Genomic DNA, 26,269 nt, shown 5'->3' with positions numbered 1-26,269 from the left:
CATCTCCTTACTAACGTAACAACCCCAACCTCTATTCATGGGAGATCTTTTCTAGGTCCTTGACCATTCTTCCCACTCCCCCTAGAATCCCCTCTGGATCTGCAATATCCTTTATAGATGGGGGTGACCAGCCTTGCACGCAGTGTTCCAGGTGAGGCCACATCATGATGGAAACATGATGACCTGAGGAAACATGAGCTTCAGTGTAATCACCACCATGCTAAAGAGGTGCATGTGCACCCCTCTATGGCCTCACACTGTCTACTAGACTGAAGCAAGTGAGTTGGTGACCATGCAGCAGAGCTCTCGGTAATGCAGAGTCTGGTTCTTCTGCACTCCAGCTCCTGGACATCACTTTTTCCCTTGCATTCATAGATGGTTCAAGAACTATGTAAATATAGGATGTAATTGCTACTTCTCCAATTTGGGCATGATATAAAATGACTGGCCTTTTAAAGGTATTCCTGTGGGAAAGAATCATGTTGTCTCTTCACGAATCCATCTATTAGTCCTTCCCATTATAATCAATAAATCAATTTCCTTTTTATATGGTGATGTTGGCTCAGCTGTGAGGGTTTGATGGCAAAAGTCATTACTCAATTGTCTCAATGCTTCCTTTCTAAGTTCAAAAACATCCATTAGCACCACTATGTGAAGCTCCATTAATCTGCTTTCGTTGTAATAATGTTCTTATTCTTTCTTAGTGTCTTTATTGCATCCTACTCATCCTTGTTGTCCCACAGGAGCTTTTAATTAATGCACTAAGACCTGGTATTAAAGGAAAGAACTAGCAGATTTTTTTAAAAAACATTCAGCATTTCTGGTGACTGGCCAGAAATTAACCAACTTTAGTAAAGCGACCCTTTCTTCGTATGCACAAAGTCTTATGCAAAACCCAGTCTGGACTCTAAGAGAGTTGTTTCTTTTTTACAGGAATAAATATAAATCAAAATGCCACCTTCCTTACTATTGTCTCTTTTGGTTTTGCCCTCCTATTGTGTGCTATAAAATGTCTTTCACAGAGGAAGGATGTATTGCATACTTCTTCCCCAAACTGTTTATTTTGAAAAATGACAATCAGTGAACCATACTTCAAAGGCAAGATATTCAGGCAGCAGATCTTGTGAGCTGACACCCATTCAGCTGAGAAGAGCTTCTGAGATTTTGCTGCTGTTGAATGTGAACTCTTGTTCTGATTTAGCCTTGAATTTGAACCCTGAATTGTAGCCTAGATGACTCCAAATCTAATGATAACATAGTATAACACCATGGCAACATTAAATCTTTTATCATTTCTCATGTTTTCTTAGCACCTTCCCACCCTAAAAGGCCACACAAGCTTAGAAAATGGAGCTACATGCCTGCTGTTTCGTAAACACAAAAAACTGCTGAAAAGCAGCGTGGTCTAGTGCAGCGGTTCTCAAACTGTTGGTCAGGACCCCAAAGTGGGTCGCGACCCCATTTTAATGGGGTCACCAGGGCTGGTTTAGACTTGCTGGGGCCCAGGGCCGAAGCCGGAGCCCCATCACCCAGGGCCGAAGCCTGAGGGCTTCAGCCCTGGGGGCAGAGCTCAGGTTACAGGCACCCTGCCTGGGGCTGAAGCCCTTGGGCTTCATCTTTGGCTCCCCTGCCCAAGGCACTGGGGCTCAGACTTTGGCTTTGGCCCTCCCACAGGGCTCGGGCGAGCTCAGGCTTCAGTCCCCCTTCCTGGGGTCATGTAGTAATTTTTGTTGTCAGAAGGGGGTCATGATGCAATGAAGTTTGAGATCCCCTGGCCTAGTGGAAAAGACATTAGATTAGAAGTCAAGAGACCTGAGCTCTAATTCTAGCTCTGGCATGTGACAGTCGGGAAGTAACTTCCCCTGTTTCTTCCCATCTTTTGTTTAGAGTCTAGACTACAAGGACAGCCTCACACTTAGTATGTGTATAGTGCCTAGCACAAAGAGTGCCTGATCTTCATTGCGGTCTCTAGGTACAACAATCATAGTAATAAAAACGTTGTTAAAACATGAATGTCTGATACCCCTCCTGTAACAGCGCATGGTATAATTATTTGCATTGATCTTGTTAGGACCCAGTCCCGCAGCCCTTACTCACGAGTCCCAGTGGGACTGCTCACGTGCCTTACCCAAAATCCACTGAATTCCGTAGGAGACATTTAGTTCATTTCAGTGGTCACTGGATCAGGCCACATGTGAGTAAGGGCTTCAAGATCTAGCGTTCAGTTTGCTTACACTTTGCCTCCAGAAACATTCACCACTACAACGAAGTGAAGCGTGAGGGGGAGTACTTGGACTGGAGTCCAAATGAGCAGATTATAGTACCAAACCTCATTCTTCTCACGTGCCTTAAGTAGTAAACAAAACAGCTCTCCCAAATGAAGAATATTCTGTTCCCTTCCTTTGTCCTCTGTGAGGAGACAAATTTGGTTTGAGAATAATGGTTGTATGGGCCCTTCCAATGAGGTCACCACCTGTTCTTGAACATTCCTAGGCAATGGGAAATTGACATGTTTACTTCCTTCTTGGAGAGTAAATGTAGAACTGCCTAGGAAAATGGGCAAACAAAGGAATATGTTGCGAACTGAAGTCTCTGACAAGTCAGAGGAAGATTATAGAATGTATCATTTTAAAAAAACCTCTAAGAACTCTGTATCATACTTCAAAAGAAAGGAAGAAATAAAAAGAAAGAAAATCTGTCATGAATCTTCTCACTGCATCCAGAATGCTTCAGTGAGCAGAAATACAGAAACAAGCTAATTACTGTCTTTCTTTTTCTCTCCCAGTTCTGAACAACAAAAAAACCCACACAATATTTTTTGTGATTATTAATAAAGAAACACTTATCTCTTTCTTAAGAGTTCTGGGGAAGAAGTATGGTATCTGACAGATACCATGTGGGATAGGGTGGAAACAGCCGGAAATGCAGGAAAGGAGGCAAGGGACTTGGAAAACATGCTGTAGTACATGGGATAACAGTCCAAATTACTGCAGTTTACAGTATGATGATTTCTACTATGCTATTTTCGTTAGGGAATCGAACATGGAGGCTTGCACCTATAGTCTCTAGGGAACAATCATCTGCATCACAAAGTCATCATCTAATTTGTTTTGACTGGTAGTGCCCTCTCAAGACAAAGTTCAAGACTTGAATAGCTGGAGGTGCAGCAGCTCAATATAGAGGTGCATTGGCAAAATGATAAAGGATCCAAAATTGGAATAGTAGTGGCTGCTAGTGGTCAGGATTGGGAAGCATTATCAGAGGTTGTGTGTGGGGAGCCCAGGACTGGAATTGCAGGGGGGCTGCAGGGCAGAGTTGAGGGGCATTGGCAGAACAGTGTACAGGGATCCCAGGACTGAAACAGCAGGTGTGGGCTGCAGGTCAGGACTTAGATGCACTGGTAGAGCTTGAAGGTAGGGGTAAGGAAGTTTATACAACACCTTCCTGTGCTATATCTGACTTTGGTCTGTGCTATCCACCCGTCACGTCCATGAATATCAAACTAAAAAGCAGAGACAAAAGTTCTTATAGCACTTTCCCCCACCCCCTTTGGGTGTTGAATATTTTTTAGAGTTCAGGAGAGCAGTACAAAGCAGCTGCTTTTTTGAACAAGTGAAGGCAGGGAGCGGGAGCCATGAGGCAGAGGGAGAATCAGAAAGAAAGTGTTGTCTGCTTGACTCATTCACTGAATTGTACTGTCCGGCACACAACCTGTTTAGATATCTGCATAAGGATTCAGAGATGCTACTCCATTGTCTGTCTCTCCATAGCACGATTTATTTATATATACACATACACACATATGTATAAAAATAACCACAACCCTTGTGTCCCACCCTAGATACTTTGCTGTCCTACCACAGGCATGGTCTGACCACCAGGACAAGCAAGTCCACAATCCTGCACCCAGCGGTGGCCAATATCTGATTCTTCACAGGAAGATATCTTCCCACCTCCTCCATTAGGTGCCTAACAGACACCATGGTGGGAAGCGGGAGATCTAATCTTTTCAAGTTATGGAACTACATAGTTAAGGGAAATAAATATTCAAATACTCTCACACATCATATATTCCCATAAGTAAATGGACACATGTAAAATATCACATTTCACAGTCCCAAAATAACCTTAACTCACTCTCCAAAGACCGACCAAATTTCAAACTACAGACGAGGAGCTCTCTTACACACAATTGCGGCTTATTATATACCAGTTCTAACCTGGACTGCAAACTCTCACAAATCAACCACCATGTATGGCCAACAGATGCAACCATGGACCATAATACATAACATTCCAGTTCTCCCCAGCAGAGAGTCTAACACCTTTCCTCTTACCCTCCATTACAGAGCCAAGATTTGACCCTCCCTCTCTCAATTCCTACTATGGTCAAGAGACTACAACATATCACATCATATTCTCCATATACAGTCCAAAACACACACACACACACACACACACACACACACACACACACACACACACTTCACTATGGGGTGGGGGGGGAGAAAAAAGCCCATCTCCCTTGCCCACACCCATATGGACAGAGAAACCCATTATATCTTCCCCGTTCACCTCTGGCTGTGAGTCAGAAGGCCCTCCTTCCAAATAAAAGCACACAGCACCTTCATCCAACCCCAGTTTACACATATAGAACCAGATAGGGCCTAGAGCTGGAGCTATAAACCACTCCAGCATTGTATAGGGGCTCTAAAGAAACCACAACAATCACTGGAAGAATTTCTCCAGTGCAGGGCCACATACACTAGCCCTACACTGCCTCCCCTCACAGCCCCGGCATAGCAGTGTGGGGGTGGCAGGGCTGGGGGACGCATGATGGGTACAGGAAAGGAAGTGGCCATAGCACTTTCTATGGCTATTCTGGGTGGCAGAGCAGTCCACAAGCAGCCATGGGGGAGGCAACCATAGTCAAAGCAGCCCGGGCCCCCAGAACAGATCGAATCCAGCAAAAACAAAAGTATCAAAGGGGTAGCCGTGTTAGTCTGGATCTGTAAAAAGCAACAAAGAGTCCTGTGGCACCTTTAAGACTAACAGATGTTTTGGAGCATAAGCTTTTGTGGGTGAATACATGCGTCTGACGAAGTGGGTATTTACCCACGAAAGCTTATGCTCCAATACAGCTGTTAGTCTTAAAGGTGCCATAGGACCCTCTGTTGCTTTTTACAAAAACAAAAGGTGGCTTAAAGCCCTTTTTAGGCTGTACCTCCCTGGCAGCACTGCACAAAGTCTAGCCCTTTGGTTGTAGATCTAAACGGACCCAGTTCATTGGACTACATTAGTTTATCTCTCATATACCACACCAGATTGTAGAGACAGAAGGGAATCAGCATGTCACAAAGACATTTCCTTTTGTAGTCAACCATTTAATAAAAAATGCCCAAAGCCACGGTGGTTGTGATATAAGCATGTCACTGTGTCTTGCGGTGCTCATGAGCTATTCTAGAAGGAACCCATTGCTATATCTATACATCACAGTTATTCAATAACCCAAACAAACTTGTAAAACAAGGACTAAACCCCAGAATCTGTAGCCCCAAATGCACAGGCAGCTAACACTTGCACAAAGGGAAAGCCTCTCAAACAGGTAAATGAATAGATGGCCCCTTATATTCTCTTGAAGATGCAACCAACCATTAGCTGGTAAAATATTTCTCGTACACATGCTACAGAGCAACCATTATGATCATTAATAACTCTGCTGAATTACAGCCTATTTTCTATAACTATAACCAGCAATGGGTTTTTCAAGGAGATTTAGCTAGAAGGATTCAAATACATGTTAGAGACAATCAAAATTTCAAAACTGGATAATTTGTTAATGACCTGTAACTCCAAAACAATTTGACCAATTTTCTTCAAACTTTACAGAAAATTCCCCTGTACTTTCAAAGTGTAAATAGTAATATTCAGGCCAAATCAATTTTGCTAACAAGTTAGATGGGGGATAATAATAGGCCTTATAATGGAACTGGATTGCAGTCTTAACAATCATTGTCTCTTCATAATAGATTAGCCATTTAACTAGATTATATAGACTCAGTGAGATTAGAGAAAATAGAAAAAGTATATGGAGACTGCGCTATCTCATTGTAGTACAGTGGTTGCTAAACTAAATCCCAGCTTGTACTACTGATAATGAGATAACCCAGTGGATCTTTTTTTAAACTCTGTTTTCCAGTTAAATTGATCAAGGGTCACGGAGAGTAAAAAGACATATTTAGATTTCAAGAGCTCCTGTATGCCCTGATTGCGGAAGCCTTGTTCTAGTGAAAAGCTGGTCATGCAATATTCTTCAGAGTCTGGGGTTATTTTCACAGCAGGCAAGAGGAGAAGAATGAGAATAAAAATCCTACAAATATAACTGACACTGCCCTGCCCCCCACAAATAATCATAGGCATTCATCCATTACCAGACTCCTTGGAAAGACAAGCCAGTTTAGATACTCCATCATTGCTTACCAGAGAGCACCAGGGGGTTTGTGGCCTCCAAATGTGATCTTTTCAGTCCTGAGGCCCAGTTACAACTTCCTTATATTACCAAGCAGTGAGATTATGGAAGAGGTTTGGAAGAAGCAAGTGGAATTTTAAATACATTTAGCAAAGAGGTATCCTTTAACTCAGAAAAAAAAACTCATATGTCCCTGTCAATCCCTTGGGATGACATAACACCTAAGAAAGAAAGCGTACAGGCTTCTTCTTTGATTAAACAGTTGAAGCTTGGACAGTCAAACCAGTAGGGATGGTGTGGTTGTGAAGTTTTGGAATATATATCTGCATATATTGAATATTGGGCAATTCATTATGTGGGGGTATTTCAGATCAGGCCTTTAAAACCAAAGTATTGTCTGATTTTCAGAGGTGTTAAAGATCCCAACGTCCTTGAAAAGGGTTTTCTGCTGGTGTCCTTGTCCAGAAATGCTCACTTTCTGTACTGTTTTGCTCCCATATGGTCTTCCTGGATACAGCCCTCCACAATATCTAGAGCAGTGGTTCTCAAACTTATGTGCTGGTGACCCCTTTCATACCAGAAGCCTCTGAGTGTGATCCTACCCTCCCCAATACATTAAAAACACGCTTTTATATATTTAACACCATTATAAATTCAGGAGGCAAAGCGGGGTTTGGGGTGGAGGCTGACAGCTTGCGACCCCCCATGTGATAACCTCGCGACCCCCGAGGGGTCCCCACCCCCAGTTTGAGAACCCCTGATCTAGAGATGGCTGCATTTCAAAAGTGTTGTATGAATAGAGTTTGTAAAGTGTTTTGGAATGAAAGACACACTATAAATATAAAAACTACTCATGGTGCTGGTTGGTCATGCAGATCACAAGGTATTGGTTCTGCTCTCAAATTGGAGATTTGAAACTTCTTAAACAAGAGAATGAGGACTGGTGAACGGAGAACAACAAATACCTTGGCCACATCATGTGACTGCATTTTCATACGTGCGTACCCAAATTGTGCACAAGAAACCCACATTCCTGCACATGTTCACAGGGAATAAAAAGGCATATGAGCATGGTCACATACAATAGCCTTTATTGAGGAGAACATATACACACACACACTCACCAGGTTTTCATCCGAAAATTCTGATCATGCAGTTTCCCACAAGCTCAGATTTATGACTCCCACAAGAACAACTCCAATACTTGCCACTGCACATTATACACCCATTCCCTGGTATACCTTAAACTCTCTATCCCTTTCTCACCTGTAACTGGGGGGGGGGGGGGGGGGGAGGAAGAACCAGAAAAAAAAAAAATCACAGGAGCTATGGGCTTTCCTATAGGCATTTCTCAGATGCAAATACACTTCCTGCCTACGAGGTCACTATCCTGGGAAATGAAGCCCCACAGCTGGAGAAATGCTTCAGAAATGCCTTTACTAAGCATCGTCCACCAGCTACTTTGATAAAACAAATGCTAAAGATAACTGGAGAAATGTTATAAAAGTAATTTGGGTTGATAAAGTTTTTCCTTCCTTCCTGACGGAAGGAAACATTTGTCATTGGCAAAGCACAGCAGTTTGAATTTGATTCCCCACCACCGCCTTAATTCCCTCCAAAAAAGAACAACTCCTGCTCCTTTGTCATAATGAAAAACAAAACAAGACAAATACACGAACACACACACACTCCTTTTCACACAATGCCTCCAGAGTGCTGAGCTGGGGGCTGCTGCCAGCTCGCTCGATTGAGGTGTCACTCCCACTCTGAGTTTGTATTTATTATTTTTTCTAGAGATGGGTGGGGGGTTTCTTCTTGATTTATTCCCTCCTCCCCCTTTTCAGGGTTTATTTATTTTTGCTGATTTTAAAAGCTATGAATCACAGTTTGATTTACAACCTGTCCCAGGGGAGACAGGCGACCCTAATGAGGGAGCAGCCTGCAAGGGTAATTAATACTCACCAGACTTTCAACTCTACTATTAGCGAGTGAGTGCATATGTTGGCGCAGCCGACTGGGGAAGGACAGGCAGATCTGACATTCATGCACATTGCTGGGAATCTCACTACCACACCACATTTACAATAATTAGGGCGAGGGGACCAGGCAAAACACCATCTGGTGGAGTAAACCTGGAGGGGTGATGGCAAGGGGAGGTAAGCCAGGAGTGGGTTGGATGGCCAAGGGATAGAGGAGGAAGACAGGCACGGTGAATTGATTGGGGATGCTGCGATGGAGAGGCGTCGGGAGGGTGATGGATCACCCCTGCTTAAAACAAACAAAAAAGCAGGCAGCTTGCCAGGAGCAGCTTAGGCCAGTTTCATTAAAACTCTTCATTCATCATCCTGAAACGAGGCGGTGTGTGTTATTGCAGAGGTGGCGTGCTTGTGCGGAAGCTATTACAATAGCGGGTGGGCAATACTGGGAGGGGGCTGCGGGCAGGGAGGTAATGAAGGATGGACAGCACTGGGAGGCAACAGGGCTCAAGTATCACCTGCCACCCACTGAGAGATTCCCCACCAACCATTATCACCTCCAGGGAACTGAGGAGCCTAAGAGTGCTCAGACTGGCAGAGGATTCCCACATATTTATATTTATCCCCTCGGACCAAATAATGGTGCCACAAAATATCATGGTGGCGTGCTGGCGTGTCAGACTCAATGGGGTCACGCATCAGCTTAATGTCACCTCAGGAAGACCCGACAGAATGACACTGTCTGGGCACCAAGAAAGCCCCTGCATAGAGATGGGCAGATGATCTCATAGGCCTTTTCTGTCTCTAAGCTCAGTTAAATCCTGAGCTGTCACTGTCAAGGGAACTGGATATCCAGAACAGGATGGACGGAGCTGAAGAACCCAGCAGGGCTGTGTTGACCTGTAACCCCGACCTAATCTGAGGGTGCAAGATCAAATGATATACTATGTGCCAAGGCATACTAAAATGCTTTAAGATATTAAAATAGAAGCTATTAAAACTGTAATGCAAGTAGGGAAACAATCTGTATAACAACTAAGGTAGGCTTGGCAATAAGCTGAGGAGTAGTGGCCCTGTGATTAGTTTTAATTATTTAGCCTAAGTAGCAAAGTACGTAGTTAGCATGACTGCTTAACCTAAAATTATAAGATTTTGCAATGGCAATATCTAGCTTGTGACAAAACAAGTGCATCACAGAAACATGAAACAACAGATTTGGGGGAGGGGAGGCTGGATTTTAGTATGTGTAATCATAAGGTTAACCACATTAATGTATTGGAAATGGAGGGAAATGTATTAATGCAGTATTGACGCAAATAGCTTATGTCAGCAACCAGTACTCTAATCAGGGCCGATGAGGGGGGGGGGAAGCCGGTACAAATTACTGGGGCCCGGCGGTCCTGAAGGGGGCCCGGGGCCCGGCTTCCCCGCCCTCTCGTTGGCCCTCTTTAGCCGGGTCCGCCCTTGCTGGGGGGCCCCAATTTTTTTTTTCCCACCAGGGCCGGAACCAGCTCTCGGCGGCCGTGACTCTAATTATGGATACCCAGAAAGCCAAGATGAACCAGGGGCCAAGATCTAAGTACATATGGTCATAGGTATGCAAGCATATGGAAGAGGGGGTGTAAAACCTGATGCATGAATGTTCACAAGTGGAACGCTGGGATGACAACCAGGGATAGCCAGGTAGCAAGCCTGGCTCAGCGCCTTCCTTGTGTGGTGATCTCTGCTTACTTTTTCTTCTATCTTTACTGTAATCAGTCTCTATGATGTTGGGAGTATGTATGCATAATGCAGGGGGTTGTTGCATTATACTTATTGTGCTCTTTCTTTGTCTGTAATTTCCATGATGGTTACCTGTACTAAATAAAACGTATAGGATGTTCTGTGTGCGCTTCACCAGTCTCACACTCAGTAAACTCCTATGCATAGCCAAGTGCATTCACGAACCTGTTATTTGGAGAAGTGCAATTGCAACTAAACTACTCCAGGCTACAGCTGGAAACCTTCTCCACTAGAAGGCCCAGAGTCCTCTAAGTTTGTGTTCACCTACATCTACCACACTTGCAGTACTTCAAAGACAGCTGGGACACCCCAGTGGGGTCACAACCCTGCCAAAGAGATGAGGATGTCATATTCCACTGTCAAAGGAAATGTCTGGAGCTAATGAGGGCAGGACACTCTTAGCCAAGTCACTCTTACCACTGGGATTAAGCAGCTGGGGAGCCTGAATTCCTCTTCCCACCCACAACCCAACAGCCTGGCTGAGAACTACTTAACTAGACTTAACTAGCCACTGAGCCATGGACTCTATGGGTGCATGTCTGGCACCTAGGTCAGACTGATTTTGATTTCTCTGGAGCAATTATGCCTCACGTAAAATGTATATAATAAATGACATGTAGCTATTCAGTTTGTCCTGTTCATAGGCACAATGAACTCAGGGATCAAGGCTGTGTGTGAGTGAAAGAGAAAGTAAAAAAATATATAGTCATGATGTGTTTTATACAGCACCAAGTACATCACTGGATATCAACAACTCAGGAACAGAGATGGAGAAGGAGAAGAGCGTGTGCAAGAGGGAGTATATACTATTCACATACCTGAGAGCACAACCAGTGGAAGAAATGTGTGTAAATTGGGGCACCAAACATGCCTTGGATCCATCAGTATGGGGGGCTCTGGTCTTAATTCCTACTGAGCTAAGTAACATGGCTTATATTCTTTAAAACAAACAAACAAACAAACAAACAAACAAAGAAACAAAAAACATAGTATTCACACTGAAGGAAGAGTCCACATGAATGACAGAAAACACAAATGTACTCATTGGGGAGGAGAAGGGAGGGAAAGGAGGCACTCGATTCTTAGAAGACATTTGAATCATGGAAGTGTCCCTCTCTCAGGAGGACCTCTAACAAACCTGGCCACTTCCCATACATCTCTCCCTAGAGCCCTGCTGACTGGGTACCAATCTTCTCTGTGCATGTGCTCACCCTGACATCCTGATTATGAAAAGGACATAGCATCGTTAGAGGTGCTAGAAGCTAACATCAGTCGCCCCAGCTAGTTACAGCTGTCAAGCAGTTTTGCTGTCAGACAAGGAATGTTCGGCAGAAAGGCCTATCTCCAGTACTCTCTCCATAATATGTGACAAATTCTTTTGTGTCAGTGTTTTTATGATGTCACAATGGTTTTGTGGCAAAGGAGTGACATTTGGAATTCTTAGAGGCTCAGTCTGAAAACGCCTGCACCCACATAACATTAATTAGAGCTGGTTGACAGTTTGCCATCCCAAAATGCTGATTCAGCAAAAATCAAAATGTTTTGTGGGATCAGTCTCTGACATTTTCTACAGGAAATTATTGAAACATGTAATTTCAACTTTAAGATTTTGACTTTTATGTTATATTAATATAATTATAATAAAACCAACCAGAAAAAAATGTTTAATTAAAGTCAAAACACAATATTTTTGGAATATTTCATTTAATGAAAAATACCAAACTTTTGACTTTTTGTCCCAATTTGGGATGAAAACAAATTTCGAAATCTTCAGATTTCCCATAGGATGGAAATTCCAAATTTTGGCCAACTCTAATGTTAAACAACAACAACGTTCTCTTGCCTTTTCGACCCGAGACTCTCAAAGCAATTGACAAGCATTCATGAGTTGTGTCTAGGACGTGATAATGTTATCTCCATTTTACAGATAGGGAAACTGATGCCCAGAGCAGAGACATAGCTTCCTCAAAGTCAAAGACCGTGAATCAGAGCCAGGAATAGAACTCAGGTCCAGTGGCTCCAGTCCCATACTCTAACCCTTACACAACACCTTCCCCCAGAGCCAGGAATCAGCAGCGGCTCCAGGTACCAGCGCTCCAAGCGTGTGCCTGGGGCAGCAAGCCGCGGGGGGCTGGCTGCCGGTCGCTGTGGGGGCGGCAGTCAGGTTGCCTTCGGCGGCGTGCCTGCAGGAGGTCTGCCGGTCCCGCGGATTCAGCAGCAATTCGGCGGCGGGTAAGCCGAAGCCGCGGGACCGGTGGACCTCCCGCAGGCATGCTGCCAAATCCGTGGGACCGAGGACCTCCCGCAGGCACGCCGCCGAAAGCCGCCTGACTGCCGTGCTTGGGACGGCAAAAAAGCTAGAGCCTCCCCTGCCAGGAATACAACCAGGGAGTCCTGGCTTGCAGTGTCTTTAACTGCAAAATAGCTCTCCCCATTGTAAAGTTTTTCCTAATATCTGATCCATAATTTTCTCTGTTCTTTCCCTGTTGGCTAGTGAGAATAATTTATCCCTTTTCTCTTCACAATACATCCCTTCATGTTTCTGCAGTTTTCACAGCTCCCCTCAGTCTTCTCTTCTACAGACTTCAATGGAGTTACACCAGGGATGAGTTTGGCCCAATCATGCCTGGCATTCCTAACCTTTCTTCCGAGGTCTTCCTGGGCATGAAGTATTGGTCTGGTTTTCTCCATTTTAATGGTGTGCAACCGTGTTCTCTCTGCTCCTGTGATCTGTTTCCAGCACAGCTGCGTGTCTAAAAACTGGATTTAAAGAGGATGATGTCTGCGCATTTACACTGACTGTGGGGCTCAAAGGTTCTAACAAGCCCTATTCCAAAATTATGTTTGCCCTGATTTAAAGGGCCCCTGCTATATTCCAAAAAATGAGCATCCAAAATCACATTTCACGAAAATCCTGAAATACTGTCATGAATACCCCCCCACCACATCAGACTGTCAACACCCAGGCACTGGTTCTCTATGGTGTCTTCTCTATTGATGGGTAATCCTCCTGTTCAGAGGTTCAGTTTGAATATGCACTCAGAAGGTCTGAATCCTTCCCACAACTAGATGAACCTCTCTGGATCTGCACAATCAAGATAATGCCATGCAGTGCTGAGCACTCTCAATTCATACTCTATGGTAGCTCAGGACCAGAGGTATGTGACACCTTGCAGGATTGAGCTCTTGAGCTTGAAATTTCACACAACAGAGTGATTTTTGGAGCCTTTCCATTGTATTCTGGTGAGTACACTGGGAGCCAGGACTCTGGGGTTCTATTCTTGGTTCTGACACTGACTCACTGTCCTGTCTTGGGCAAGTCATTTCACTTCACTTTTGTGTTCCACTCTCCCCAGCTATAAAAATGGTGATAGTCCTCACCAACTTTCTAGGGACGTTGTGGGGACTGTTAGTTAACGTTTGGGCAGCATTTTGAAGATGCATAAGAAGAATTATTATTTTCTCACTTCCATTTCTGGTCCCATCCACAGAATGTACAGAGGCTTCAGAATGATTTTGGAACAAACCAGAACCAAAACACTAGATCCAAACAACCCCAAACTTTGAGGGGGAGGGGGGCTCAAACCCAAACGCATATCAGAATTTCACAAATGGCATGTCTTCATAATAGTGAAGCCCAAGCCCCAGATCTGAATGCTCCTGAGCTTCAGCATGTTTAAAATCTAGATACAGAACCAAGATTTGCATCTTGAGCCCTTCTCTAAGACAAAGATTTAAAATCAGGTCCTTTTTTGTCCACAATGTTTTGTCTCATCACCGAATTCCTCCTTCCTCATCATTGCATTAAAATACACACACACACCACAAGACAGGTGCATAAAGGGGGAACCTTCCTATTTTCTAATCATTCTGCTGGGTTCCTTCCCCACTGTTCCAGTCCAGTGTTTGTGGTATTACAGTTCCATACATTAGAGGAAGCCAACAGGACACATGCATAGAACTCTGAAATACAGTGAAGAATGAGGAAGTGATCGGCTGTGTGCCAAAGGATACAGCTGCTGCTAGGGACATTCAAATATCTTATTGCTCATTAGGCATATCTGTAAATGAAAAACAGAAAAAGCTGCCTCACAGTATAATAAATGTTGATTAAATCCTATACATTTTGGTATTGATTTGTTTTCTTTTAAAATGTCGTCGTTAGCTTAGTGGGCAAGTCACTTTATCTCACTGTGCCTCAGTTTTCCCATGTATACAATATGGATCATATTTCTCTCCTCGCTGAGGAGATGTGAGAGTATCTGAATGAGGCAGGATTTCTAGGGGGCAGTGCCTCACTAAGGGATTTGTTTTGTTCTGTGTTTGTACAGTGCCTAGCACAATGGGGTCCTGCTGGTCCATGACTGGCTCTCCTGGGTGCAACCGCAGTACAAAATAAAATAAAAAGTGTGCATTTGTTTACACAAGTGAAAACGTTGTGTGCCCACCAAATAAAAATGTCAATGGTGCAAGGTGCACAGCTATCCTGGGCACTGCAGGAACCCTTGCTTCATTCAGCATACAAGGCAGAATCAGGCAGGGCTCTCCTGTGCATGAAGGAGGGAGTTTTGATAGTATCTAACTAAATAGTTAAGATTATGGAATTACTTTGTTAATAAAGGACCAACCTAGGAAATTCATTTTTTAAAAGCCTAAGTTCAAAAAGGATTACAGCTACATGGGTAAGCACTTAAACGTCACAAATGCCAGAGCTAATACTGCACACACACTTTACATGTATCAGCATGGCACAGCCCTTGTTTACATGGTCATAATCTTATTTCTCAAATAATAGCATAGAATGTCCTATAATTTTGACAACTTTTGCCAGATGCACAGTAAATGAGCCAGGGCTTCCTGACATTTCAGCACTTATCAGTGCAGTCTTAATGTTCTCCTAATGTAGATAGTTCACGGAATTATAATTGCTGGTGAGCCACAGTGGATTGACATCGCTGACGCCTATGGTTGAGATTTGCAGATGACAAAGGGGTTCATCCATCTAATTCCTATTAATTTCAATAGGAGTTTGTTACAGAATACACCCTTGTAGTCAGACCCTACCCACTATTGTAATAATCTTTGTATCAAGTAGGCCATGTAAGGTATCATTTAAAAAACTCAATTTGCTGGTCACTATTGTCCTGGTAAAATACATGTGGCCACATTGTATATAAAGTTATACAATTCCCCTGAATGGTGTTAACAACACACATTCCAAACCTCACAACCCTGCCCAAATAGAATTTGGCAAACAGTTCTGACCTAAACAAAGGAACGTGTGCGCTGCCTAAATGGCAGTTAAGCAGTAAACAGAATCATCAAGCGGGAAGGGAAGACAACGGAAGTTCAAACAGGTGAAAAAACTAGCAGGGAATCTCCTTCCACAGACTCTTTAGCTCCTGCTTCTCAGCTGGAAGTGTTTTTCAAGAGGGAGACTGAAACTATAAAAAGGAGGGACAAACACCCCAAGACACCCATCTCTCCTCTGCCCATCGCATTCACTGGACTCGAAGAGAAAAAAGAAGCAGTTGTTGATCTCTGGGAGAGGAGTCCTGACCTGAGTGTTTGGTCAGTCATCTGCTGGCGCTTGTGGTCAGAAACTTTGCTCGAATCAAATATAGTTTGTTAAGTTAGACACTAGTAAACGTCTTTTCTTTAATTTTCTTTGTAACCATTTCTGACTTTTATTGTACATTACATGTACTCACTTAAAATCTCTTTGTAGTTCATAAACTTGTTTTACTGTTTTATCTAATCCAGTGTGTTCAAGTTGAAGTATCTGGGTAATTCCATCTGGGGCAACAAGTTGTGTGCACATCATTCCCTTAAAGGAATAACTGACTCAATAGATTTGTCCTATCTAGGAGGGGGCTGGGCACATACGTTTCTGGGTGAAAATCTGGGACTGGGAGTGTTCTGGGGTCATCCAGTGGACATTTTTAAGGCTGGTAAGAGCCAAGGTGTGGCTGGCTGGGTGCAGCACCCACACAGACATAGTGGGGAGTGACTTATATGCTGGAGGCTGTTTGTGAGCAGCAAGGCATTGTAAAGGGCACCCCAGGTTACAGGGTAGGTGTGACATAGCTACGTATTAGTCAAGATTGCACCTTGGTATGTCACAGAGATGTGGGGTGAAATTTCCTAATCAACTTTGCAAGTCCCAAGCCAAATCGTGTGCTAATCCACAGAGTGGGTACAGCATGGGTACCTGCAGGGCATATGTAGCCCTCCATATGTAGCCCCATGAAATAATCTTGACTCTCCTTTGGAGGGTTTGAGGCCCAGCATCTGGGGGAGCTGGAATGGAATCTGTACAATGATGACTGTCCACCTAAGTGAACAGATTAGTGCCACCTACAGTGGTGGTTTTGGTGACAGGTGGACAACTGTTGCCCATAACTGTGGTTTTCCAAACTTTCTTCATATTGCATTGCCCTCTTCAAGAGACAACAGCAGACCCATGTGGCAGATACTTCCACTCAGCTCCATCACCCTCAGCTTTGCTGATGCACTAAGGTTTGAGGCCTCAGTTCAGCACCATCCTTCAGCAACAGCCTAGCTTTAAGCACATGAACAGTCCCACTAAAGTTAACAGGACTATTCATGTTGTTAAAGCTTAGACACATGCTTAATCACAAAGTCTTGTGGTAAACAACTCACCAGACTGGGTTGTGATGAATACAAGGGAGATGCTTTCCAGGGGCTGCTGGACCTTGACAGATCCTGTGATTCTGGTACTAACTGCCAGACTAACGCAGGCTGTGTTGCCTACTGTCACCACACCAGGTCTCCCTAAACCCTGGTATGGACTCCAGTCATGGAAGAGACCGCCAACTACACAACATCCCCCCACACTACATTCTCCATCTGAACATGGGACACAACCAAGAGTTCCAGTATATTAAGGATTCAAGCGTCATTATGTAAGTGGCTGCAGCCAAGCAGGGAGAGATGAGAGAGACAGCAAAAAGCATGCTAATAACAGATAACCTGTGCCTGCAGGCCCAACTGCCACAGCACACCCTCCGCCAGGGCAATGAGTGTGTTATCTCCCAGACGCACATGCTTGGCAGCGATTTACAATGATCACAGGAGAGATTTAGGCAAAAAATACTTTCAGACTTTTCAAATTTTAAAATCAAACGTATCTATCCGCCACCAGCAATGGAAATAAATGGAAAGAATTCAAAGTGCTGTTACACATTTCCCTTTCAAAGGCCTATAATTCAATTTATGGGTGCACAGCGTTCTCAGGTTGTGTTTATTCATTGGGGATGGTGAACGAGTTCCCAGGGCTTTCCCTCCAAAGGGGACAGGGGATGCTACCTGAATTGGATTCCCCATTGTGTCCATCCCAGTACCAAATGCATTTCTATATCATTCATAGTCTCCAAGTATTCCACACCCCAGGCATCAGAATCCTAGTTTCCTAGAATATAAACTCCATCATAAAACTCTTAAGCCCTTCCTTGAGCCCAATATACCGATCCTGCAGCCTGTCATATTGCAGACATGGCACCCAGTGCCACTGACCCATGGCATCCTGAATGCAACACAGAGCCCTCAATCTGACTCTTACCCTCTCCCTCGTACGCACACATACCCGAACCGTGCCGCCACTCCCAAATCTGAACATTTCAGACAGGATGACACCCAACCGCAGAGATTCAAGACAACCTGTTCCAATCCAGAGATCACATCCCATCCCACACCAGCACACACATCCCATTCCCCAAGGCCTGACATATACTCCCTCATTCAAAGGAGAGGCCCTGCTCCCTTACCTCCCACTTCCAGCCCACCACCATGTCTGAGTTCCCCAAATGTCATAAGGATGTGGTTTTAAATTATTTATACAAGCTCTCAGTACAGCTTACTTTTAACTACAACACTGCAGGGAGTGTCATGTATTAGTAGTTTTCAGTTTCAGCCTATTTGCAAATAAAACCTAGATTTGTTCGTGTGTGCGTGAGAGAGAGAATTTGGGTTCTTCTGTTTGTTGTCTAGCTGTTAATATTTGTTAGTTAGTTTCAAGTGCCCCAAAGCGTGTTAAGGCTTCTACCTGAAATAGCTGATGGACACATGCAGTTCCTGCCCCAGAGAACAAACAAACTCAATTCAACATGACACAGTGAGTGAGGGTCATACACAGAACAGAGGGAGGATGGTAATTATCAGATCACACAGTTACTCAACAAGACACGAAGATAAGTAGCACCTGTTCAACTGGTTTCTATCTGCTTCCGCCTCATAGGAAAGACAGAAGAAGTGAGGTTTTTGGATGGATCTGAATGAGACATGGGGGGCGGCTTGCCAGGGACAGCATAAAAGGCAGCACAGGCTATTGGTGGAAGAACAAACAACGATGACAATAGGCTAGTCTTGGTGGTGAACAGCAAGGATAGGTGGATGCAAAAAATGACCATGGATATAGCTTGTGCGCAAGTAGTGTAGGTCATGCAGAGCGAGGACAAAGAGGCTGATTCTGAGCCTCTCTCAAGGCCTGATCCAAAGCCCACTGAAGCCAATGGAAAACTCCCACAGCCCTCAGTGGGCACTGGATCAGGTCTTTACTCACCCTCTGGGGCGCTGCACTCAGTCATTTAGAATTTTTTGTTGTTAGCTACAGGGCCACAGGGGAAGCTCTAGGAACAGGTTGGTTACACACACTCCTTCTTCCATGGGGCAGCGTGGCCAAATGGCTCTGGAACAAACCCATGGTCTGTGGCAAATAAGGTTAAATAAATAAGGTTTTCTGTGTTCATTTTTTTTTTTTAAACGTGATGGTTATTTTGTGCATGTTATTATTAGCAGCAGTAGTATTACAGTAATGCCCAGGAGTCCCAGTCATGGGCCAGGAATTGTGCTAGGTACTGTACAAACACTAAACAAAAAGATGGTCCCCGTCCCAAAAAGCATAATCTAGCATAATTTGTGAAATTGTGTTTCACTAACAGGGTCTGGTAGTTTGAAATTCTAAACTGGAGGCTGGTAGATGAGAAAACCTTCCACCCCAGGAGATAAGGATAATAAATGACTATCAGATGGAGTTGACCTGGGGTGCTTTAATCTGGATTGCTCAGTGGCTGCATGTACCACCAAGGAATGTGGTGCTGGATGGGTAAACAGGAATTCTAGCCTCTTCTCTGGGACAAAGTAATGCTTTTGTACTCTTTTTGAGGAAGGGACACAGACCTAACTTTTCATTGTAGGCCAAGCCTGATATAACCTGGATGGGAGGACCTACAGAAAGGTCTGAGTCAAAGATGACACCCAGGTTATGGGCCTAAATTTTATCTGTATAATTTGGTTCTCAGCAGACAAAAGAGAAAGAAAAAAATAATTCTCAAACTTTTGTTCAAATTTTCTTGCCAGTTACAAATTTTCAGCTCAGAGCAGGAAAAGCTGAGAGCTGCATTATTCAGCTCTCTGCATTTTTAGATGTATTATTTAACTTCTCGGCTACAAATGTGGGAACATAATCCATCAGAAAAGCTGAGAAACGAAGGGAGCTGAAATTTCCAAATTGCTAAAATTGGTTATTTTTAGTGCTTACTTCAGGGGGGGGAAAAACCTGTGAAGATAGCTTCAGCTTCATTTTATCAGGGTAAAACTAAAACCATACACTCGAGAGGAGGCAGGTCCCATTCAACTCGAAGTAGGAAGTCCTCTGGAACAGGGGTCTCAAGGAGATCTCTTTCAGATGCTTGTAGTAGTAGGTTTTTTATCCCCACTATAGGTCAGCAATCACACACCTATTTATACTAAATGGCTAGATCAAAAGACTAGGAATCAGGACTTTGACTCACTGAGTGACTGTGGGAAAGTAATTTCACTGCCCCGTGCCCCAGCGTCCCCCTCAATAAAATGGGGATAATGACAGTGACGTGTGTGAGGCTTTTACACTCAAATCACAACCTCAAGTCCCCATATGTTGAAATGTCATAAAGAAACATAAGATGTCCCATCAGCATTCTCCTCACTCACCTGGTTTTGTTTCCCAATTAAATCCCTGCCTGTATTTGGTGTTGCCTCTGTTCATTGTTTTATCTGTTTATTACAGACTGTAAGATCATCAGGGAAGCGATCTTGCTTTATTTTATACCTGTATAAGGCCCACAAGGAATAAGAACCACCACCAATGTTTATAGTCTATAAAGTGCTTTCAGATTCTGGGATTAAAGGTCCTTTATTGGACCAATATATTCTTCTCAAGTATTCTCTTGAGCAAATCTTAGAATTTAACAGATACCATGATATATTCCCTGCCCTCCATTATTTTTTCCAAAATTACTGAATGGCCCACTTTTGCCTTTTCTCCAAGGATCTCAAAGCACAATGCAAATATCAATTCATTTCTGAATCAGAGGGGGAAACTGAGGCGGGGGACGATGTCAAGCGATAGCGTGTCTGTGACCAAGACAGAAATAGAACCCCCTGCTCCTTCCCCACTGCTCCAACCATTAGACCTTATTTTGAATGTCAGATCTGTCTTTCCTCATACACAAAACACATTCACTAGAGGGAAAAGCGAAGACTTTGAATGCATAAGTGAAGCAGCTGACTTGCTGGAGAAAAGGGATAGATTGTCTTCATAAAGGATGATGAATTTCACAGCTGATGACAGCAGAAGGAAAAGATTTCTGTGATACAAACTGCATAAGCATTTTCCTTGTGGGTACGTATAATGGGACAGGGAACCTCTCTGAAGCTCAAATCCTGTTACTAAGAGGCTACGAATTTATAAACGATTTCATTTTCTCTGGCCTTTAGGATAATAAAAAATATGTTCTGTATGTCAGAGAAACATCAGAGGGCCATAATATGCAGATGTTTAGGAGGAATCGGCTTAGGAACAAATAATCAAAAAGCTAAATAAGCATATAGTTACCTGGCTAAGCAATGATGAATGGTCCTAATAACAGACTACAAATATAAGATATCTTTGAACACTATGGAGGGAGAGGAGTTACTCAGGGTGTCTCTGAAGGGGTATAACTAGGAGCGGACCAAGTGCTTTTGATTTCTCTGCCTATGTAACTAAGAGCAGAATCTGACCCTAGGAATCTCTTTCTGTGGAAGTTAAACAGCACAATGGCAACACTGAGAGAAATGCCTCTTACACAGACGGTGGCATGAATCCAGTTGAGTTTCACGCCTGTTCCAATTTCATAAATTGTTTTTTCTCTGATCAGTGTGGGGCTAAAGGGTGCAGTAGAGTGGAAACCATGTGTTATGAAATCTGAAGTGGCGAGAAACTCACCTGGATTAATTACATACCACAAATTTGGCCTAGATTCATTGAGCTTCGCAAGCCTTTTGAGCAAGTAAGCACTGGGTTTCAAACAAACCTTCTACCTTCCCCAGGGCTTCCAAGGAGGCAGAGAGATTTTAATTGGAAGTCACACAAAACTCAGCAATATCATACCATGTCAGAGATCTGCGCTGAATTTCCCTTTCAGTTTCTTGGTTCATTGAACACTCAGATTCAAAATTAAAAGTCAGGAGATGCATAGCCCATGTGAATAGAAAGTAGAAGTGGGTCCAAGCCATGAAGTCTAATTACAAATCTAGGTAAAAACCACTTCAGAGAGTCCACAGAGGCTTAGATCCAGGATTCCAGGTCAGGCCTGTATCTGACTGATACCAAACAAAACAACTTTTAACTCCAGGACAATTGAAACCACTGAGTTCCACATACACCTCTACCCCGATATAACGCTGTCCTCGGGAGCCAAAAAAATCTTACCACGTTATAGGTGAAACTGTTATATCAAACTTGCTTTGATCCACTGGAGTGTGCAGCCCCCCCCGAACACTGCTTTACCGCGTTATATCCGAATTTGTGTTATATCGGGTCACGTTATATCGGGGTAGAGGTGTAGCTATAGATCTGTGTGCACATATAGGCTGCCTCCCAGGGGGAATCACTGCCAAAGCTGCTACCTGACAAACGGCATGGGACGCTATTGGTGTACATATAAAAACATGCTGCCAAAAGGTGTTGCACTGTGACAGGGACACTTCACCAGGAGGTGCTGGGTACGGTGGGACACAAAAGAAAGCTACTTTGCATAGTGCGACACTGAAGGTGCTGCCTGACTGGGGGAGGTGTTGCCAAAGTTCCTGTCTAACTCGGGCAGGTGCATTGCCAGAAGCGCTGGGATTGGCCTTGGTGGGACAATCAAGTTGCTGCTTTGCAGATGTGAAGCACTGCCAGGATGCTGCATGGAAGACAGGACATGCTGCTCAAGGTGCTGCCATGCAGATTCATCTGGACACTATATTCTCCATTTAGCATCCCTTCTTAGGAGCCACACAGTATTGTTGCTGGGGCTGCTATAGAAGAGGTAGCTGCCTCAGCGTGGGACATGTGATAGTGAACAGGAGAGGTGGATGGCTCAGGGGGATGTAAGCAGGCACTCTGGTTTCTTACCTCTTGTGCATTGCCCTCACATGGAATCATCCAAGCTACCAACCAGCACCATCTCCAACACAGGGGAGCCAGAGTAGCACTGAATGTCATGAGAAGCAGGACACAGCTTTGAACCTCTGGGCTCCAAGCAGGGAGGTACTGCCTGGAAAGCAGTTTTCAGATCAGCAGGGTAGCCTAGCAAGGAGACAGCCAACCGCCTGCCGGCCCGGCATAAGAAGGAGAAAAGCCACCACTAAGAGTCCTCGCTCTGACTATGCAAACGCCACTGGAATCCATGCCGACCGTCTTCATTTGTCACAGGCCCCAGCATTAATAGAATGTTTAAAAGTCATGATGTCATCGCTATTAATCAGGCTCCCGCTGGGCAACGCTGCGACGCTGCAAATTAATCATCAGCGGCCCCGGGACTCACTTATCTGGAGAGGCTAAGTTTAGATCCATAAAACATGATTTATTTTAAAAAGTAGCATTATTAAAGATAAGTTACAGCTATGTTCACTCTCTCGATGGAGTCTCCTCAGGAAAGAGCTGGTATTTTGGAGTTGATACTGAAGCTGTTCCTACTATTTTGAGCTGAGAGAGCTGTCAGGTGCAATAGTGGACCTTGAAATGTCTCGTATTTTCTTTGTTATTCTTCTGCAAAATAGAGATCTCTCGGTTCCCCCAGCAGAATATCTTTTCGGAAAAAACAGCCCCCAGTAGAATTGCTTTTAATTAGAGATGAGTCAGGACTAAAACTCTACATCTGAATATCCAGGGACTTTGGGCGTCAGGTGAATTCAGACGTGGACGTTGTTACCAATGCTGTAACAGTCTGGACCAAAATCCTGGATATGAACATTGCAGACATGGGGAGAGTTCGGATCTGGATCAATATCTGAATTTAGTTCTTTGACCTCTTCTCTGTGTTCTAAAGGGAGCTTCAGCTGGGTCATTTATTGGCATCATTTACCTACACTAATGGGTCTGAGAGAGTTCGTCTACATTCAAATTTGTACAGTTTTCACTAAATCAAATTTGTGCAATGCCTTTGTATGGACACGCTCATTCCAGATAAATAGTGCCTTTATCAATTTAGAATATGTTCGCTAAATAGAAGTGGGGTGCTCTTAATTCAAACTAAGGGTACCTCTATACTTACCTCCGGGTTCGGCGGTAAGCAATCGATCTTCTGGGATCGATTTATCGCATCTTGTCTAGATGCGATAAATCGATCCCGGAAGTGCTCGCTGTCGACGCCGGTACTCCTGCTCCGCGAGAGGAGTAGGTGGAGTCGACGGGGGAGCCTGCCTGCCACGTGTGGACCTTTGGTAAGTACCTTTAAGTTCAAACTAAGGTACTTCGACTTCAGCTATGTTATTCACGTAGCTGAAGTTCCGTATCTTAGTTAGAACTGGGGGGTTAGTGTGGACCAGCCCTAAGGGTAAATTGGTTTCTAAGCCTATCTAATTAAATGAGTGTAATTTCTGTGTGTAGATCAGCCCAAAGAAAGAAAGATAAGAAGATCCTGTTGGCACATGATAAAGAGCATTTATTCCATCAATGAGGAAAGACCTGATCTTTCATTAACCACAAAAGAGCATAATCAACTGTGGCAAAATGGCCGATGTTGGTATGGTGGATCCGTGCTTTTCTTGGCTGGGTGGGCTAGGACGCCACCCCTTGCCCCTGCTCTTGGGGCACTGAGGGCCCTGCTAGTGGCCCGGGAAGGTGGTAGAGGAGGGAAGCGGGAAAGGGGTCTGGGTTTGCTCCTCACTCTAAGCCCCAGCCCCTCTCCACCCCTGTGGGTTTCTTCCCCTCTTCCCCTTGGGTAGGGTTACCCTCAGTCCTGGACGCTGGGGGAGGGAGTCTCCCTTCCTCCGGTTTCCTGGTCTTTCAATTGTCAGCAACACACCTCCAAACTCCAGTCCTCTCTCCTTCCTCACACCACCCTGTCTGCCTGAAGCAGGGGTTTTTATTAGGTTCCTGGCAGGGCCTTAATTGACTACAGATGCTCCAATTAACCCGTAGTAACCCTCTGTAGTCTACAGGGATCCAAACCTTAATTAGCCTAGGGTTTATATATCTCCCCTCAACCACTTTCCCTCAGTGCACCAGGTTGGAGCCCCTCTGCCGGCTCCTCCAGAACCTCTTATTGAGGTTCTGGCTGCACTTTTCCCTGCACTTGTTCATTTATGCACACCCAATTCGAGGTGGTCCCGCGACTTTGTCGGGCCTCGTCAACCTCCTCCTAGCCATGGCCAAGGTGGCCATTCGTAACACCAGGGAGAGGAGGTTGGCGGAGGGTGGTGCCTGCAACTGCGGGGCTGGTTTTCGTTCCTTTCTCCATTCACGTATCCGGGCAGAGTTTCTCTGGGCAGCATCTGCCGGCTCTCTCGACGCCTTCGAGGAGCAGTGGGCGCTGTCCGGGGTTCTCTGCTCGGTGTCCCCTCCGGTTCACTAGTTTTGGCCCTTTGACGCCCACACCTGTTCCCGTTATTCCCTCTGTTGTCCCCCGAACTTGGTTCGGTTCTGGGTTCAGTAGCTCCTCCCTAGGCTGGGGGAGGGGCTTTTAGCAGTGGGCGGGCTAGCGCCTGCCCACATCCCGGCGCTCAAAAGGATAACTCTCCCTGGCCCTGCTGTATCACACAACCAATGTGTCTTTCCTACACTCACACCAGAATCAGCTCATGACATGAGGACTCCCTCTCTCTTCCTTGGATCTGCATTTGGTTTGAGTCACCACCACACTGTATGATTTTGGCTGCAAGCGAGGGGAAGCAGCTATACAGGTCCTGCTCTTCTCTGAAAAGAGGCCTGACCTTGCTGAGGCCACGTAGTCATCTACAATGCACTCACCACAGTGGTACGTGAGCTCTGAGTCATTCGATGGCTCTCTCTCCTCCAAGCGAAACTGCAGCCTGGCCTATCCTACAAGGCTGCTCAGAAACCTCAGCCAGGGATGAATGTGGCAGCCCACCTACTTAGTGAAGCGGATCAGTATTAGCACATTACAGACCATTATTTTAGGCACATGCAGCAGGAGGTGCTAGCATTATTATTATTACTGATCCAGAAAAATGATCATGTTGACAAGATTTGGGATATTATGTTACAAAAGGGTCTCTGAAAACCATGATATCCATTTAGGTGCTTAAATATATATTTGGGTGTCTGTTTACTAATCATTATTACCATATAGACACCCAAGTTTGGCCTAACAAGTTCACAGCCAATACTGCTTGTTAGATCTAACACTGTCTGTGAAGGTGTGTCTACACATCAACTAGACACCCACGGCTGGCCTGTGCCAACTGGCTCATGGGGCTTCGGCTGTTTCATTGCAGTGTAGACATCTGAATTCAGGCTGGAGCCTGAGCCCTGGGACCCTCCTATCTTAAAGGGTCCTAGAGCCCTGGCTCCAGCCTGAGCCTGGAAGACTACACTGCAATTAAACAGCCCCACAGCCCAAGCCCCGCGAGTCAGCACACGCCAGCCGTCAGTTTGTCATCGCAGCATAGATACACCCTATATAAAGTTGGTAAGACAACTCCCACCTGTTCATGCTCTCTGAGTGTGTGTGTGTGTGTGTGTGTGTGTGTGTGTGTGTGTGTGTGTGTGTGT

This window comes from Terrapene carolina, unplaced genomic scaffold (assembly GCF_002925995.2).
Source record: "Terrapene carolina triunguis isolate 2854851 unplaced genomic scaffold, T_m_triunguis-2.0 Scaffold242, whole genome shotgun sequence".
Lineage (NCBI taxonomy): Eukaryota > Metazoa > Chordata > Testudines > Emydidae > Terrapene > Terrapene triunguis.
The sequence above is the reverse complement of the archived record's forward strand: the minus strand, read 5'-3'. Positions refer to the sequence as shown.